Below are 20491 nucleotides of genomic sequence, written 5' to 3' on the forward strand. Positions count from 1 at the left end.
TCAAAGATCGCTTTGCCTTTAACAGCTCTGACGCACAAAGGTAAACCATATATTTGGGGCTCGAAGCAAGAAGAAGCCTTTCTGACGCTCAAGCGTTTGTTGTGTGAAGCTCCTGTTCTTGCGCTACCTGAGGGTAATGATGATTTTGTCGTGTATTGCGATGCATCCAACCAAGGTCTCGGTTGTGTTCTTATGCAACGAGGCAAGGTTATCGCTTACGCATCAAGGCAACTCAAGGTTCATGAAAAGAATTATACAACTCACGACCTCGAGCTTGGTGCAGTTGTTTTTGCCTTGAAGATCTGGAGACACTACCTTTATGGTACTAAGTGTATCCTCTACACTGACCATAAAAGCCTTCAGCATATCTTTGATCAAAAGGAACTTAACATGAGGCAACGCCGATGGAACGAACTTATCAGCGATTACGATTGTGAGATCCGGTATCATCCTGGTAAGGCTAATGTGGTAGCCGATGCGCTCAGCCGAAAACCCTGCCAACTTAACTGTATCTTGCAGCGCACCCAGCTTCACTTCGCGCCGATTCAAAGCAACCTTGAATCGCGTATTAGTGACGCGCAGCGCGCATCCATCAGTAATGGTAACCTTCGCGCCGAGTTAGCGTGTGGCGCGGAAGCACTCTTTGTCCCTAATCTGAGTGGAATTCTCTGCTATCTTAATCGCATCTGGATTCCCTGTGATGAGAATCTTCGCGCTGATATCCTGAGTGAAGCGCACAAATCTCGATATTCTATTCATCCTGGCGCTGATAAGATGTACAAGGATTTGCGCATTACTTATTGGTGGCCTGGCATGAAAAAGGATATTGCTGTGTTCGTAGCTAGATGTCTGACTTGTTCTAAAGTAAAAGCTGAACACCAACGCCCGTCTGGTTTGCTCGAACAACCAGAAATTCCTACGTGGAAATGGGAATGTGTAGCGATGGACTTTATTACCAAGTTACCTTTGACAGCAAGCAAGCATGATAGCATCTGGGTAATAGTGGATCGTTTGACTAAATCTGCTCACTTTCTGCCCATTCGTGAAAACTACCGTGTTGAGCATCTCGCGCAGCTTTATGTCAAGGAAATCGTCTGCCGCCATGGTACTCCTTTGAGCATCATATCCGATCGCGATGGCCGTTTTATATCTCGCTTTTGGAAATCTCTCCAATCTGCGCTAGGAACTCGTTTGGACATGAGTACAGCATATCATCCTCAGACTGACGGTCAGTCTGAGCGAACTATTCAAACTCTTGAGGATATGCTCCGATCTTGTGTTCTTGATTTTGGAGGTAATTGGGATTCACACCTGCCTTTGATCGAGTTTTCTTATAATAACAGCTATCATTCTAGTATTGGTATGGCCCCATTTGAAGCACTTTACGGTCGTAAGTGCCGCTCCCCGATTTGTTGGAGCGAAGTGGGTGAAACTCAAATCACAGGACCCGAACTTGTTCAAGAGACAACCGATAAAATCGCCAAGATCCGTGATCATTTGCTGACTGCCAGAAGCCGACAGAAGAGTTACGCAGATCGTAGGCGAAAGCCTCTCGAATTTCAAGTTGGTGATCTTGTTCTCCTCAAAGTGTCGCCTTGGAAAGGTGTTGTCCGCTTTGGGAAGAAGGGTAAGCTTGCTCCTCGTTATGTTGGTCCATTCAAGATTCTCGCGCGTGTGGGAAAAGTTGCCTACAGACTCGACCTGCCGCTCGCGCTCAGTAATGTGCATCCAACGTTCCATGTTTCCAATCTCAAGAAGTGTTTAGCTGACGAGAACCTTCACATTCCACTTGATGAAGTTCAAGTTGATGAATCCATGCATTTCATTGAGAAGCCTGTTGAGATTATGGATCGCGAGGTTAAGCAAACCAAGCGCAGTCGTATCCCTATCGTGAAAGTTCGCTGGGAGTCCAAGCGCGGAGCCGAGTTTACATGGGAAAGGGAAGATCAAATGAAGATCAAGTACCCGCACCTGTTCTCTGCGCAACCTACTTCGAGATAAATTTCGGGACGAAATTTCTTAAAGTAGGGGAGACTGTGACATCTGCCCTGATCCGACCCGACCCAGGTACCCGTTTCTCTGACCCGATCTCTCTTTTATTATTTAATATTTATACTTATATTTTACTTTTAATAATAATATATATTTTCCTTCCCGCCTCTTTCTCTCTCTTTCTTTCCGCCGTCCCGTCCCTCTTCCTTCTCTCTTTCCGCCTTCTTTTCCCTCTTGTCGCCGTCCCGCCCTTACGCTTTGTTTCCCTCCTCTTTGCTTGTCCTTTGGTTCTTCCCGCCTAAGGATGTCTGCAGCTCCACGCGCCAGACTCCTTACATGGAAGCCTGCGTGAAGACATCTTGTTCCTGCGATGCGTGAAGAGAACTCTTCTCGCAGCGCGCTAAGAATGCATGTTCTTCCCGCAATGCGCTAAGAATGTATGTTCTTCCCGCGATGCGCTTAGAATTCTTGTTCTTCACGCAGCACGCTAAGGATTTGTGATTCTTCCCGCAGTGCGCTAAGGATTGTTGTGCCAGCCTTCGCGCTCGCGCACTCAGCCTTCCCGCGCTTAACCCTTGTATCTTCTGTTTAAATCTAGCCGTTTGCTTTTGTGTTGTCTTATCTTTTGAGCTGTTGACCTAATCTGCTTTATGTCTGAATAGTTACTTTCGGCGCAGCATGCGTACCAACCCCCATTGGTTGGTAGAAAAAGTGACTGACATTATCTTTTGAAATCTGCTTTTGCCATGCTTGACCAGTACCTTTATCTGAACCGCTCATGCCTGTTACTGTTCCCTGTCAGCTTTATCTTGCCCCCTGCAGCTGCCATATCTTTTGATATCTTTTGCTTTTGGAATCTTTTACTTTTTGAGATCTTTTCCCCTTTTTCTAGGGATTGTGTTCCCTAGGGTTTCTCTATAAATAATAATAATATTTTCCTAACACTTCACACACAAAACACTTAATCTCTCCTGTTCTCTTGCTCCTTGCTCTCTCTGCCGTCTTCCTCTCTGCCTCCGTCTTCCTCCTTGTTCTTCGTGCTTTTCCGGTAATATATATTATATATAATAGTTTACTCATTAATTATGCTAACTTATAATCAAGACTTAAAACAAATCATTAAAACAATAATCTTATTTATAGGTTAACTTTGCTTGTTTAAGAGTTGATTCTTGCATATCTATCACCGCATCGTTTATCAAGTGAGTTATCTCGTATCTAATCCCTTTTTATTTTAAATGCTTTGGGATGTTCATGTGTTCATACAAAACTTGAGTCTTAAACTTGTTTATGAACTTTAGTCGCGCAGTATCCCATGTGTTGAGGACGTTTACTTGGCTGTTTATTTGTATGTGTGTATCATTAACCGCTTTGTTCGGCCTATTCCGCAGTTCCGTTGGTACCATTAGTTGAACACGGGAGACCTATCGTTTACGGTTTTCTTTGTTTACACTTGCACAGATGTTTTCTCGTTTTTATGCTCAATTGGGAGCATGGATTGAACTATGATCTATGAACTATCTTAGGCTTGATCACAATCTGATTACACCCTTGTTAAACTCTAGACATACACGTGTTGCGCGCAGATTTACTGTGATTATCTATGATTATCTATTAAACTTGATTTCTCACCAACACGCAAGTGTTTGACGTTTATTTTAACACATGTTCAGGTTTGCAGTAGCTGTTTTGGAGCTTGTGGACACGTAGGACGTTTTTACTTTTGGACCTAGAATTAAAATGTATCAAGACAAGTTAATGTTGTTTGAATGTTATAATTTATAATATATTGATTTATGTTTGATTAATGTTCTTTATTTTCCCCGCTGCGCGTGCGCGATAAAATGTGTATTAATAAATATTGACACCAATAGTGTCGCGAGTAATGAAGCAATATGTGGCGCCCCGATGTATAATCCGCCTTTGGTCGGGGTGTTACATATGGACTGTTGTTTCCTACGCCATTACATGGGGAGGAGAGAGCACTCGCCACCTGGACAGCAAGGTGTGCTTTTTCTCAAAACTGATAAGTTTTTAATAATAATAATAATAATAGTAATAATAATAATAGTAATAGTAATAGTAATAATGATAATAATAATAATAATAATAATAATAATAATAATAATAGCAAAGTAATAGTAATAGTAATAGTAATAATAAGGATAACAACAACAACAACAACAACACTTAAACTTAAACTTAAACTTAAACTTACATGTGAGTTAAAGCAGGCATATTTCATTTAGAGGACATATTATGAATAACAGTTATATGTTGGTGTACACATCCATATTAGAAATACCCTTTGTAAACTATTATTGGAAAATTTGATGAAGGCGTTACGAACTTTGAAGTATTTCTCACTATGTCAAGACTATTTCAAAGGAAGAAGGGCCTTTTTACACTTTTAGAAGTAAAAAACAACATTTAAAATATGTAACTAGATCTTTACTCTATCGAATTTTGTTGTCAAACAGTCAGATTTGACTTTTAGTCAAAGATTGACCATGAAAAATCAAAGTTTGAACATAAATAATAATTGACATTTTCGTTTTTGTGTGACAGCCTGCTAAAGAGGCACTAAAGCAAAACAAAGAAAACATGGAGATGTATGGATATGAGTACAAGGTTATCATTGTCTATACAAATTACAAACTGTCAATTTTGGGGGCACATATTGCAGTTGCAATTAGGGGCACATATTGCAGTTGCACATATTAAGTACATAATTAATTAGCTTTGATCTGTCATTAACTTTGTTGCTGTTTCAACTAATGAATGAATTGAAATCTTGTATCTACTCAATCCAATTGCACCAGAGAAAATATTGAAGCTTTCTAATTCAGATGTTGTTTCTGTAACACCTTCAAGTTCTTCCATCATTCCCAACTTCTTGAATGTGTGAATATTTGTAGCGTTGTCCTTCATCCAGATTGCGAGTTCAATAACATATCTTCGAATTCGTGGAGTTTTAGCATTCGGGTTCGGGTAATTCCTTAAAATCTGAACTAGGGTAATTGCTAATTTCTCATCGTGTATTTGGCTTTCTTTGAACATGGCATTGGTTTCTTCATATGTCATGAATTTGAACATATGTGCTGCTAATCCCACCATCACTTCTTGTAACTTAATTTCATCAGAGATCATAATTTCTCTAAGTACCTGTGTGTATATTAATGAGTCCACTACTATAGGTGATCAAATCGGGTTGGTCTAAGGAACCGGAACCGGTTCAGAACCGGTTCCATTAGTCAACATCACTGTTTAAACCGGTTCCATGGTCGAACCGGTTAGGGAACCGAACCGGTTCCCCAACCCTCGGACCCGGAACCGGTGGAACCGGTTCTGACCGGTTCCTAAACCGGTTCTTACATTGTAACCGGTTCCAACCGGTTACAGTGTAAAATATTATTTTTTTTTCGTTTTTCGTTTCCGCTGCTTGTGTAGGTGATGATTTGTGTTCTTCTGATTTCTGAAGAGGCTCATGCTACTTTTGTTGTTCACCCACAGAGCAATGGTAAACAACATATTGAACTTAATGCTATGAGTGTCAGCGTGTTTGAATTGATTAGTCTGTATCGTGTATCGTGTAATGGTGAACTTAAATCTGTATCGTGTTACATTTGTTGAGTTTGCTATGTATTATAGTCTTTTGGCTTACGCAAGTCAAATGCTGAATTATAATCAAGAGCGGTGTTATACGATTCGTATTTGTATAACATGTTAAATAAAAAAACAATTAACATAAAATTCATTTTATTTACTTTAAGAAGTTCAAAAAAAAAGGTTACATGTTTTAAAATATTCAAAAACAAACTAACAAAACATTAAACTTATAAATATAAAGTTGTGACATATTATTTCTAGAAAAGCTTTCTTGTTCGTCGTAATTATTGAGTGACGACTTATTCATCAGAATTACTTGTAGAAACGCCTTCTTGTTCGTCGTGCACTCGAACATCAAGTGGTGTTTCGTCTTCCAGAGTGGTTACGTGTTGAACACGATCGATTGAGTCCAAGTGATCCTTCAAGCAAATGCACATCTCCACCGACTCCGAATTCAGTCTTGTTCTTCTCACCGATATTACCCTGCCACTAAGAGAAAAAGCAGATTCCGAAGCTACCGTAGAAGCTTGGGCGGTTAGTAAATCACGGGCCATGGTGGCAAGAATCGGAAACTCGGTTTCCTTTACCTTCCACCAAGCCAAAACATCAAAAGTGCCATATTCCTCTTCGGATAAACCGGTAGAGAAATCATATGCACTATACCTTCCTAGTTCGCTTGAAGGGGTGTTACCCCTTTGTTTTTTAGCCGTTACGTTGCGAACGGTGTTCATAAGGCTAATCATGGGGTCTCGTACTCTAGTAGCACTTGAACTTGATGAAGAGCCCCCCGGCGTAGGCATGTGTATGTTTGACCCATATTTATTTATATAAAAGTCATACATAAATTTAAAATTCAAGTTAAAATCATTTTGTGCCTCTGTTGAAAAGTTTGGGTCAACTTCATGCATATCTAAGGCTGAAAAAATTTCGTCTATTACACATTCAACCCCCGTAACATTTAACATTGGGTTTAAAGCGGCGACGCAAGTAAAAATCGGTGGCAATTCAAGAAAGTATTTTTTTAATTTAAACTTCATTGGTAATATGATGTTTGAAAACATTGGACTTTTATTTTCAAATTCTTTAAGATTGTTAACGATTAAAAATAACTCCGAAAGAACCAAGGGACTTGTCGGATAATACGTTCCCGATAGTTTCGTAGTTGATATTTTAAAAACTTCAAGAAAAGTCGATAAGTCATTGATAATTTCCCATTTCTCATTTGAAAAGGGGATTGCCAAATCATTCTCGGCAAGACTAGAATGAAACATTTGTAAAGTTTCTCTTTGTTTCAAAGCACTTTGAAACATTATGCAAGTGGAATTCCATCGATGAGGTACATCCCAATTAGCTCCCAAAGCTTTTCTTCCCGTATCTTTACAAAATTTTCTATAATCCATTTGTCTTTTTTTACTTTTCTTAAAAACTTCATGTAGCATTACTCTAAAATCGTTTATAACCGATGTAACCTCATCCGAAGCAAGTCCGTCTTGCACGATTAAATTAATGATATGTGCAACACACCTTGAGTGAAAAAATACACCATTGCAAATCGGCGTATATTTTAATTTTAATTTATCAACCGCCGATGTATTATTCGACGCGTTATCAAATGCAATTGAAAATATTTTATTTTCTAGTTTATAAGTTTTTATAACATAATCTAAAACTTCAAACAAATTATCTCCCGTATGTGGATACTCAAAGAGTTCGAAAGCAATGGTGCGTTTCATCATTTCCCACGATGACGGGTCTACCCAATGAACGGTGACACAAAGATAAGATTCGGTTAGACCACGTGGAGCCGACCAAACATCACTAGTTAAGTTTATTCCCGTATTTATATTTTCAAAATATGCAATTAGTACCTCTTTGGCCTTCTTCCACAATTTTAAACAATAACGTTTAAGAGTATGACGACTTACGTGAGTGTATTGTGGTTGAAGCGTATCTCGAATCATGGCGGTTAAGCGTGGGTTGTCGAAGTGGCTAAACGGCAAAGCTTATTGAATCACAAACTTCGCCATACGATCTTGAACTCGATCAATTTGGTATGTAAATATTCCGCCTTCACTATCCATTTGCGTTTGTTGCGACTCGACGTTCTGTTTCAACGCCCTGCAATACGGTCTTTCGATGTGTTTCTTCAAATTTGAATTCGAAAGTGGGTTTAAATAAATCCCACAAAACTTGCACCGAGCCTTCAATGAATGGTCACTCAATTCAACCAAATCCCAATTGCACCAAATCTCTTGATTACGATTATGAGGTACAATACGAACGAAACTTGGTCCGGCGGTGGAACCTTGACCAACCGATGATTGTGAGGCAGCCATAACAACAAATATGAATATAGAAGAAGAGAAAACAAGAGATTATAGAACTCAGAACGTTGTAATAGCGTTTTTTTGTATTTTTTTGCGTTCGGGTTTGCGTTTTGAGTGTTGTGATGAACCCATTACACCAAATACCTATTTATACTAGTAGTGGGGTGTTTGGGGAGCCAAAAAACGGCCATTTTTGACCCCAACAGTCAAAAAAACGGCCATAAAACAGTTTTCCCAACGGCTAGAACTACTCCAACGGCTAGAACCGGTTCCGAACCGGTTCCGGTCGAACCGGTTCCAGAACCGGTTCCGGTTCGGTTCCGGTTCCTACCCGGTCCACCTCCAAAAATGTCAATCCGGTCCCGGATCGTCGGGTTGAAATGGAACCGAACCGGTTCCTACGAAAAACGGGTAGGAACCGGTTCGGTTCCACCGAACCGGTTCCAGGAACCGGTTTTGTTGTCCACCTCTATCCACTACTACCACTAATTAACGAGCTTATCTATTATATATATTTTTCGTTAAGAAAGAGTGATAGTGATGTGACTGCAAAACAGCCCTTAAGGAACATTAACCATTGCGTATGACTAGATTATCTATACAACAGATATTTATATAATTTATGATATGCTTGATTGAAAACAATGCCCAAATATATAATAAAAAAATGTATAGACTCTAGAGGCTATTTAGAAAGAGAGCGTTACAAATATGAAGTGTAACCTAAACTTTAAATTTCGATATTGTATATGTTGGATTCTAGTATTTTTGTTATAGGTTTTTTTTTCTTTTTTTTATGATTTCAAGTTTGCTTATTACAACCAGTTTATAACCCACAAATATTTTTAACTCGTTTAGATAAATGGATTACATGAATCATTTTTGGGTTAATAAGATTAAATTTGTCCAGTTTAGTTATGGTGTGTTGACAAAAATATATGGGTGGTACTACTTGGTGATATTTCATAGATTACTTACTGTAGGTGCTGTTGTTATTATGCATCTTAGTTCTTCGAAGAAACCATTCCCACTATAGATGCATAAATTCCTCAAAATCCTAGCAGCATTTACTCATAACAACGTGCTTTCTAACGCGTAACAAAGCCTATGAATGACATTCAATTTCAACATGCGTTCACTATTTCGATTGCTTTCGAATGCCAACATCCCAAGTGCTTCACCAGCTGCAATTCTCACATCATTTTGAGTTTCAAGAACTTCTTCTCTAAAGAAAATATTAAACAGCTCTTTTAATACACCTCCAGTCCCACCAATTCGTTCAGTCGCGTCATGTTCCAACGCTAAACTCGTTAAAATACCAATCCCAAGTTTTTGTAACATAGGATAATTTTCACCGTATTTTAATATATCCCGAATGTAACTTATTGTGAACACCAATTCCGAAACTTCAGTTCTAAGTTGTGTGCCAGTAACGCCAGCGGAGCTTACTAGCATTTTCACAACTTGTAACGATCGTTTAACTGTGGAGATTTGGGATTGTGTGACGCGTTTATCTTTTAATAACCGTTCATCTGCATGCATGAAATCGATGATTTTGCGTAACAACCCTCTTGTGTTCCCAATCTTTCCACAATTATCATGATCACGAGCTAATTTCTTGAGGATTAGAAGAGCTAGTTGATTAAACGCCCAAAAATCATAGTCTCCATGATCTCTTATGAGTTCGGTTTTACAAGTGTCACTGGAGTTCGGATTGACATGTAATAATGATGATATTGATTCCATAGCTCCTGCGATTCCTGCAACGCGATGTGCGTTTTGCTTTTTACCGACGAGTTTGAGGATGATCTTTCTGGCGGACATGCGTATTTCTTCTTCTTGTGGGTCTTTCCAGTTTAGCATTTCGACTAAACGTTCGATTACGGATATGGTGATGCCGATTTTCTGAAGAGTGTCTTGGGAAAATCTTGAATTTGTAGAGAACCTTTTATAGAATTGAAAACAATAAGAAAAAGATATTGATAAGTAACAAGTTTTTTGTCTATTAAATTCCCAAAAATTACAACTATTATATATGAAAGTTAAAATGAAATGAATAATCACAAAGTTTACCAAAAAAAAAAAATAATAATAATAATAATAATAATAATAAACTTGAATTTGTAGGGAGCCACTGAACCTATTTCAAAGATTAAACAAGGAACAGAAGGATATTGATGAATAATTTTTTTAATTATATATTGAATCAATGAAAATCTGATCTTTTCATAAAGAGATATCAAAATAAAAAATAAATAAATAAATAGCGAAAAAACAAATTAAAGAATGAAAATAAATAAATTGGGAAAAAACAAATATTCAAGCCACAGATCATAGAATAATAACTGGGAAAACAAACTTAAATATGAACCATAGTTTAACTAACAAGTAGAATAGATATAATAAACTCGACTAACACCTTTCAAATATTCGAACGCCAATCAGTTGTTCATCGAAAGAATTCGAATTCAAAAGCTCCATAGCGAAAGAAACCATATCCATTTGTAATCCATCGAATATACTTCGATTAACACTTTTTGAATAAGAATCATAGAAAAACCTTCTAACCGAAACCATACCCGTGTGTCCCAGTTCCAATTCCTCATTCACCGTTAACAACATCTTTTTGTACATTACATTCCATTCCCAATATGCTTTCTCTAGAAGAAACAGCATAGCTTCAGCTAATGCCAACCCATAGAAGATTGAAAGAGCCGATTTTCGATTCAGTTTATGATTATCTAAGTCACTTGTTTCTTCAAAGTTATGATTTACAAGCCGTGTGACTGAAATGAACACACAAGATGCTGCAGATATTAACTGTAACCAGTATAGAAGTTTACTGATGTTGCTTGATACGAAGATCCGTCTTCCTGTTAAATATAATATATTAGTTATGGTTTATTGTAAGTTTGCGTATAATTAAAAGATTTCATTTGATTAGGATTTTCTTTATAACTTTATATGCGAATTTTTTTTTACTATGGCTTGTTAAAACAACACTAACCCATTTTCATCAGTTACTAATTGTCAACAGAAGACTAAGATCCGCAAATGCCATTTACTGATCCGGAAATCCCATTCATGCGTAAATACCATTTATGGAACACCCAAAAACTAAAAAATTAATCATCATCAAACACCAAAACACTTTGTTTTAAAAAATAATTTCTATGTATGTACACCTATATATATTAATTGTTGATTATATATATAATACCGTATGGCAGAAGAGGAACCTCGGAACTTATCCATGTTCGTGATGGTGTTTTTCTGTTAACTCCACCGTAGGCTGGACGATGAAACAACGAGCTCGATGTTATAGGGTGAAAACTACTAACTCCAACGTCGGTGAGAGACCATGTAGCCTGGTGTTGCCACTCCAGCTCATGGCTCCGGCTAAAAATCCGGGTGCTTTCCACCAAAAGAATAATAGATACTAACCAGAAGTCTATTTTGTCTATGCTTATAGCGAACCCGCCTAATAGAACCACCGTGGCCCAGATAAATCCTAGCCCGGTGGCTGTTTTTTCAAGAATAGCAAGCCTTAGGGCGAAGAGGGTTAGTTTCTTTTCTGGTGCTCTTGTGGCTAGTTGTTTTTGCCTTGAAAATGGTATTGTGTTGCTTGGGTACTGGTTTGTGGTTCAAAAATGGTAGTGTTTTTTCTGTGGAATTGAGTGAATCTTTGGGGTGAAAGTTCACGCATTGGGATGGAAGTTCTTTGATTCATGCTGTGTTTCTAGGGTTAAAGAAAGGCTAGAGATTTTTTTATGTTTATATATAGTGATATATGAAAACTGAGCTTACTTACAAAGCAAGTTTATCTTTTCACGGGGATTAATATTAATCAACATCAACAAGAACACACTTTTTTCGGTTAGCTTGTTTTTAAAAACACCTAAAAAGGCATCTATTTTTTTTTTATTTTTTTGAATGTTATTACGTGGGTCATAAGTATATCCAAATGCCAACATATATAAATTTAACTTTCATTTTGTTTTTACCATGTCACGACTTTGGTCTTAGGTGTTTAGTTTCTAAAATTTTTCATAAAAACTCCTGCGGTAAGTAAAAGAATTTCTTAACATCTCTTTTTAGCATTTATGAAATGTTAAAAAATTAAAATATAAATAGTGAAGAAGAATATAAGATAAGAGAACAATAAAGTTCTTATAGTTGTGATATATATTAAATTAGATTATAACATAACTAAATTACTACATTAATAAACAGTGTATATGGATTAAAAACCACGATTTGTATCGTGAGAATTGTATAAATAACTAAAGTAATTATGTTAACACTAACATAATAATTATTACTCTATAACTTTTGAACTAGAATAATTACTATTACACAATTTTATTTTTTCTAACATAATTACTGTAGTTCAAAACTGTAATTATACTAGTTATTTAGGTTAATTTTATGTATACCAGATATAACCTATATATATTTATAGGGTTGAGTTCAATAAAGAAATTATATTAGTGTGAGAAGTTGAAGAATCATTTGAACCAATCAGATTTTTTTTTCTTTTCTCATTTAATTAAATGCATGGCCATATTTGTAAATTCATAATTTCTTTTATATGGTAAGTACTAATGGTTTTTTGAATTTTCAAATTATCATAACAATTATTTTATATCCTATATTTTTGTTAATTTAAAACTTAAATCATGACCGATTACTGTTGCTCATATAAGTATTTTATTTTTATTATTATTATTGATTAACCTTTAAAGCTATATTCATTATCAAACATTCATGTATCCATCCAAACAAAGCTGAAGGTTTAGGATCAATTTTCAACCAAATCGATTAGCATAGTTGTTGATTCACACCTAAATCGACTACCAAAGGCGTTTAATTAAAACTAGGTCGATTATGCCGTATTTTTGCTTTGCGTAACATGCTACTATTCTACAACATAACGAAGACATTATCAGGTTATTTATAGAATATCAATTGCAATTTTGTGTTGCAATAGTTTCATATATTCCCCCTACACTTACCTACATGAGTTCATATTTATACAATACTTGTTAGAGAAACATGCTATTATACTTTTATACCACACATTTTAGGTAACACCCCGGCTTAAGCGGAAACACCCGAGTCGGACGTACAGATTGTTCAAACACACGTGACACTATTTTGTGACCATAATAACGTTAATTCATTTCAAGCAACATGTAACACAAGTTTGAATACATGAACAAACCAAATCAAACAACTACAATATAATCCATTTATTTGAATACCCTAAATAAACTAAGTGTCTTCCAATACTTTATTCTCTAATCACGGTACCTGTAACATATGTATAAAATACGGTCAGCAATAAATATAGCTGGTGATATTTCCACAGTTTGATATATATTATATAAAAACCATACAATTCCATGAACTCGTAAAATGCACAAGTAAGGGTTCTTTACACTCGATGCAATGAACCTGAGTATAAAGAACAAACAAAGGTCCTTTCCAGTTGGGGCTACCAACATACTTGGATATGAGGTCCCTTTTTCACTCGATACAAATGGACCTGAGTGCAAAGAGGGACGTATGATCATACTTATTGAGTCAAACCACTTGAAATCCACGTATATAATAAATAAGCAAGTAAGCATACAAGTTCATGATACGAATTGTTGTTTGTAAGCAAAGTTGTAAATCTTGAAGTTTGAAAATAAATACATATGCCACCCCAAAATAGGAAAGCGTTTAAAAAGGGGTTGTGAAAACTCACCTTAGGAATTGAGGTAAAAAGGAAAACCCGAAAGTTTTGAGAATGGCAAAGAATCGAACGCGTTACGAAAGCCGAAACGAGCGATCCGCACTAACTAAATTAGGTAAAAACGAGACTTAATCGATAATTGTACGGGATTGCTTTATTGTATAATTTATGAATATTTTATATTATTTTATATTTTTTGATTATAATATTATTATTTATGTTTTAACGGAAACTTGGTTATTAATACAATATAAGTGTTTTAAAGGCGAAGATATGAAGTTTGCACGTTCGAAATACTTGAACTCTTGTTTATAAGTTGAAATTAAATTATTGCTTTAACGAAATGGTTTTTAGTAAATTAAAGTTTACATTTAAAATTAGTAATGGATTTTTAATTACAGTTTACGAAAACGAAAAATTTGATTTTTAAGTGTGAAATTGTGAGATATATTTTAAATTTAATTTACATAATTTTTCTTTAATTTAAAAAGGTTTTTATAAATTTACTAGCTTTTGAACCCGTGTATTACACGGGATTTGTCAAATGATAAAATAAGATCCATTATTTCAATTGTGATTATCAAAATATTTATAAATTAATTAATGTAGATTTAATGGAAAAAAACAAACGGGGTTAACAAAAAGTACTTAAATAACATGATTTTAAGGGAAACATCAGATGTTGATTTGCAAGAAATTTAAAAAAAAATGTACTAAAGTTGCATAGTTGGTTAAATCTCAGGTATGAAATGACACTTAATTCAATAATGTATAAAATCTACACTATGTTATAACCCACTTGGCAAAATAGTTTTGACCCATGACCCATGGATAGCTAGAATGAATGAGATGAGAGAATGTATAAAATCCACACTATGTTATAACCCACTTAACAAAATAGTTTTGACCCGTGACCTATGGATAGCTAGAATGAATGAGATGGAAGATTATGAATTAGAATAAATGTAGGCTTGACTCATAAGCTTTAAATTTTTTTTTATTAGTATTGTAAGATTATGATTTTTAATTGATTAAAATGATTAATTACAAATATTTAATATGTTGTTAATTAAATAAAATAATAACAAAAAATATGTCTGACCCGGTTTTCAAACCGGGTCCTTACGTTACCAACCCAAAGTATTATCCAGCTGCTCTAGGTTTATAATTCGTTAAGAACATGGCTTATATATATATATATATATATATATATATATATATATATATATATATATAGGGAGAGGATCAAGAGAAAACTTACCTTTAGAGAGAAAATTTAAAAACTTCTAAAGAATTATTTTTATTAAAAATAAAAAAATATTTTCAAAATTCTGTTTTAGCCATTATTCTTATATTTTCTTATTTCACTCGAAAAATATAAAAAAAATTAAATTAAAACCGCTGTAATGCACATACGTATTACTGTGCGATACCGTTGTATTACACATGTGTATTACTATGTATTTTTGAGTTTAATAGTGTTTTATTGCATATAATATTTATGTATTGTATATGTGTAGTAGTGTTGTATTATAGGGAAAAAAGTAATAATAAAATAAAAGTCGATGTGGTGCACATGTGCGTTAATGTTGTATTACACATACGTACTAATGTGTATTCGATGTGTGTATTAGTCTTATATTGCATATATACAATGGTGTGTATCAAATATGTGCAATAGTGTTGTATTCTATGCAATACAAATACTTTTGCATATATGCAATGCACACTATTACACATGCGCCACTATACCGACGAGGTTACCGACAAATTTTTTTTTTTGAACCAATAACAACATATAAGAATAATGTTAAAAAAAGAAACTTCAAAATTTTTTTTAAAAAAGAGTTAAAAATAGTTTTTTTAGAAGTTTTTAGGAGTTTTTAAGTTTTCTCTTTAAGAGGAGTTTCACTAGAACCCACTCCTATATATATATATATTATTAGTTTCTAATTATTTTCATTAATAATAATACTGATAACAAGCAGCTAACAAAAAAAGAAAGAAGGGAGGTTGAGCCGGGTTTCGAACCCGGGTCTTAAGTTTAACAAGATCATAGTTTAACTAGTTGTGCTAAAGAACAAGTCAGTTTATATATGAAAATACTTACATAAATTTACAACATGAAGTTCATCTTTTTCATTGAAACCTAGATTATCAATTCTCGGATTCTATTCCAAGTATGATTAAATTAGTTTAGGGGTTTTGTTTATTTGATCAATACTAACATAATACATATATAATTACCCGTAATGTGTTGTTTCGACGGAGAAAGGAGCCTCACCGGAGCCGGTGCTTGACGGAGGATTACGGTCAAAATTAAAGAAAATGAGAGGGAAAGAAAGGTGTGAGCGAGTTTAGTTTAAGCTTAGGTTCTTATTTATACTAGTTAGGCGAGCATTTACGCGTCAATTATATTAATTTGATTTCAGAAAAATCCGGCGGGCATCATGGACATTAAACACAGTTGCGGGTTGTTATAAAGTAATTAATATGATAGATATCGATGTTAATTGAAGTCATATTGTGTTAAACTAGAATTAAGGGTCAAATACGCGTTTAAATCAAAGGTATACGGATTCCAGCGACGTTCCGGTGGCCGGAAACACCACTGGAAAAACGTGGAGGGACGGGGGGTGGGTTGGGTTAATTTACTAATTTGAATATTTACACTTTCAGCCCCTGAAGTTCAAGAATCTTTTAAGTTGAAATTTAATATTTAAAATTTTATTTTTAACCCTAAACGTTATAATTTAAGTTACATAATTTCGATTTTGGAATATTTACGTGTTTAGCTAGGTTATCCATAAGACTCGTGATTTCATAAACAATCGAATAACAACGAACATTGAACATTAAATGTCGATGAGCATAAATACTTTGAACGATAAACCGAGTCAGAAAACATTGATGAACGTTAAACGAATCTCGTGAATATAAAATATGCATATATATATATATATAAATACTTGAAAACAAAAATCCGAAAACTCAAAACGGGTCGGGTTTTCGGGTTTGAAAAGTAGCAAATGTTACAGGATTCACAACTTTTAGAAATTTCGTCCCGAATTTAAAATAAAAATAAAATTTTAAAAGAAAACAACTCATATGAGTCGTTGTTTAAAAGTTTTAACGATTTTTATATGCATATTTAAATAAAAACAATAACGTCAATCCTTGAATGACCCGAAAGACGCCACAAATGGGAATATGGTAAGGACACTTATATATAGGATGTACCAGCGGCGTATCCACCATGCCCTTATCATATTTCAGTTGTCCCGTCTTTCAATATCATTCTAGGTTTCGAGTTATTACACACAACGTACTTATTATGTCTTTCATGCGAGGACTTAGATAATTACGTGTCGACCCTTAATTACCTTTATTGTCGGATGGTCCACATAAACGTCCCATTGTGTAGGTTTAAAAATATAATAAGTCTGTATGTGAAAACTTTAGAATTCAAGAACAATGAACTATATAGATCAAAATTCAATAACATATAGAAACCAATCCTTAAGGTCAAGGATAAGCGAGAATATGAAATCATTGAAGTTTTAAAGATACAAACAATGTTTACCAAACAAAATGCGCAAAACTCTCGAGTAGTATGAAATAATTAGAATAACAGATGACATCAATTTAAATCATGAACATGAAATAATAAAGTTGAGAATAACATGTTAAGTAAACGTAGGATTGAGCTACAAAATGTAAACACGTAAGTTGATAAGCATTGGGTCCGAGAATAATAACGAAACTTTAATAAAAGAATCAAGTAATTTTCGGAGTCAATAATGACTCGATAAACAAATGAAAATATCGACGTGAATAAAGGCCACATTTGAGTTTGATAAATAATTGCAACTTCGAGATCAAAGTATAACCTTGACCTCAAACATTGAAAACAAAATAATCGAAATTTCAAGATCGAATTAAAATATTGATCTCAAGTTGGTGAAACATTGGGATTATGAATAACTAAATGATCCGAACAAAACATTGGGCGGAAATAGAACAATATGATCAAACCATTCGTGTAACAAAAATAAACCCAGCATGTGTATAAAATGCTCATGGTCTCCAACTTCCACTTAAACGATTATGTTTATGGGAAATCGGTTATAGACCACGAGATTGAAATAACAAAGTAAACCTATTCCGAATACAACTATGAATGAAAAATAGTTTACTAATGACCAAACTCGATATTAACTTCGTAAACAACCTTTGAAAGGAAATCGAGACATAAGAAATCTCCTGAAAATGCCCAACAGGATAATATTTATAACAAAGATACACATGAAAGAAAGGAAAACAAAAGGTATTCATCTTCTCGATGGTGGTTTGTGGTATGGAAGTTGTTATGGGAGCGGTGGTATGGTTTATCCACTCGAAACTCGTTGCCGTTGACAAAGAAGGGAAAAGAAGTGGATGGTTGACATTGTTTGTGACAATCTTTTGTAAAACCTAGTGTTTTTATAATCTCAAGGAAAGATGATAATAATAATTTGTAGGAAAGAAAAAAAAATATCCTTAACTAGCGCTAAAGCTTGGAAAACTTGATAAAACTTTTAGGTAAAAGATTTTCTGTTGTGCAGCGCCCTATGAAAACATTTGAGGGTCGTCAAGTAAAATGACTCGTTGGAGATAAATCTTTTATAATAATAATAATGTAATAGCCTTACGGGCTTAGGACTTGTTTGAAGTAAAAGATTTTACTTTATTTGTCAATTTATTTTAACCCTTGAAAAATATCAAGTATAACACTTGAAAAATATTATAAGCATAATGATGGTAGTAGTAGTAGTAGTAGCAGCAGCAACGGCAACAGCAGCAGCAGTACTAATAATAATAATAATAATAACAATAATAATAGTAATAGGAATAATGATAGTAATAATAATGGCATTAATACTAATAATTGTAATACTAATAAATATATTAATAAGTAATAATCATAATATTTATAATATTAATATTAATAATAATATTGATAATAACTCATTTAAAATATTTTGTTTTTGATAAAATAACTAATTATACTTCGTATAAAGAAATCTTTTGTGAATATATATATTTATTAATCGACTATTTTAAAATAATCGAGATTTGAAATTTCGCATAAAAGGTGTTTATAAAAGAATTAACGTAGGAAAAGTATACAAAAAAAGTACGAGCGTAAGGTAAGGCAAAAGGTTGGGATGAATGGTTGGGTAATGGGAATAAATGTGTGGTGTCAAGTATGTATAATTTCGAGACAAAAGTTGATGAGTTGGCCAAACTTAACACCATTTGGAACATTTCGACATTGCGATAGTGAAGTGGGGGAACCGTACGTGTCATACAAAGGGTGGGTTCTCGTGTAAATATCTTGGTTGGGTTGGGTTTGAGTATCCAAGAGTTAGGTTGGGTTCGGATTTACTTAGGTATAGCTTTGAGGTTTGAATGTATTGTTGTGGTTGGTAATAAATCTTGGATTGTCATAGACGAGATTGCGATGGCCAATTGTTTGGTGATTTGGGTTGTCGTTTTGTGGTTTGAGTTTCGAGGGCAGCGTTGAGGTGGACGAGAAGACATGATGTGTGAACAATTCGCGTGACATGGGACGTAAATATCAAAATAAAAAGAAATGTTACATAAAAGATTCCTAAAGTCAGAATCAATAAAAATGAAACACATGAAGCAAAATCAAAATTGAAATGCTCATGAGTTTTGGTATTTCAATAATAATCTAATTAATCTTGGAATAGACATATGAAAAATATATCAAGTTTTGAAATAAGAACATGGAATGTGTACAAACCTAATATAAGTATAAAATCGAATTGAAAATCGAGTGTTTATGTACCACCATAACTTTTTGAGTTTTCAATTAAAACCATAATAATAAATGAATTATATAAAGAAAACGAACTGAAAATCAACAATTCATGCATCACCATGACTTTTCGAATTCTCAATTACACAAGAGAAAATGAGTATTAAAAATTCGCTATTCATGTATCACCATGACTTTTTGGATTTTCAATTTTAAACCCAAAACAACAAGTGAATATATAAATAAAGGAATTGAATTAAAATTCGACGATTCATGTATCGCCATGACCTTTCGAACTATAATAAATAACGGAAATGGGTTGAAACTTGACAATTCGTGTAATAGCACAGTTTTTAGAAATTTCAATGAATATATAAACTCAGAAAACAAATTAAAAACTCGACTATTCACATAACCTAATGACTTTTCAAAACCGTAATATGAACAATTAAGTCTTTGAAACCACGCGTTGTATGAATCATCATGACTTGTATGTTCCAACGTAATAAAAAATGCGTAATCAAATCGAACAGAAAGCTGGGTATTCGCGACTTGGCATACTTTTAGTTAAAACACAAATCAAAATGCGTAATCAAATCAAACCAAAAGCTTGTTATTCGTGTATCACCACGACTTGCCATACTTCTAGTTCAAACATATTGTAAAACATTGAGGGTCGGAGTCACACTTTGAATGAACCACCATGAATTGTGTGACATCCTAAGGAATGCAACCATATCCTTATCACAAAGGGGACATGGTCACGGTTGAAAACATAAAGTTGTGATTCGTATGGCATTTGGGTGGTACGTTTTGCCCTAATAAGTTTCATGCCCTTCCCGAACTCTCCAGGTAAGCAACCGGGTCCGACGTCTGATTGGATATATGCGCATTGCTTATCCTTAGGTTTAATGAACCTTGGTGTCAAGAGTTCGGGAAACAAGCACGTCCCCCTTCCAGTTACTACATGCTCGCCACGACGAATCAACTTTATGCAGA

At 34.6% G+C, this 20491-nt stretch overlaps 1 pseudogene; it reads right to left on the reverse strand.

Moving 5' to 3' along the window:
* Positions 1 to 4728: 4728 nt before the first annotated feature.
* LOC143571260 (uncharacterized) overlaps positions 4729 to 20491 on the reverse strand; it is a 45405-nt pseudogene continuing 29642 nt past the window's right edge.

Source organism: Bidens hawaiensis, unplaced genomic scaffold (assembly GCF_021521415.1).
Source record: "Bidens hawaiensis isolate Kalapana, Puna unplaced genomic scaffold, B.hawaiensis_p1.1 tig00001299_1, whole genome shotgun sequence".
In the NCBI taxonomy this organism is placed as follows: Eukaryota; Viridiplantae; Streptophyta; class Magnoliopsida; order Asterales; family Asteraceae; genus Bidens; species Bidens hawaiensis.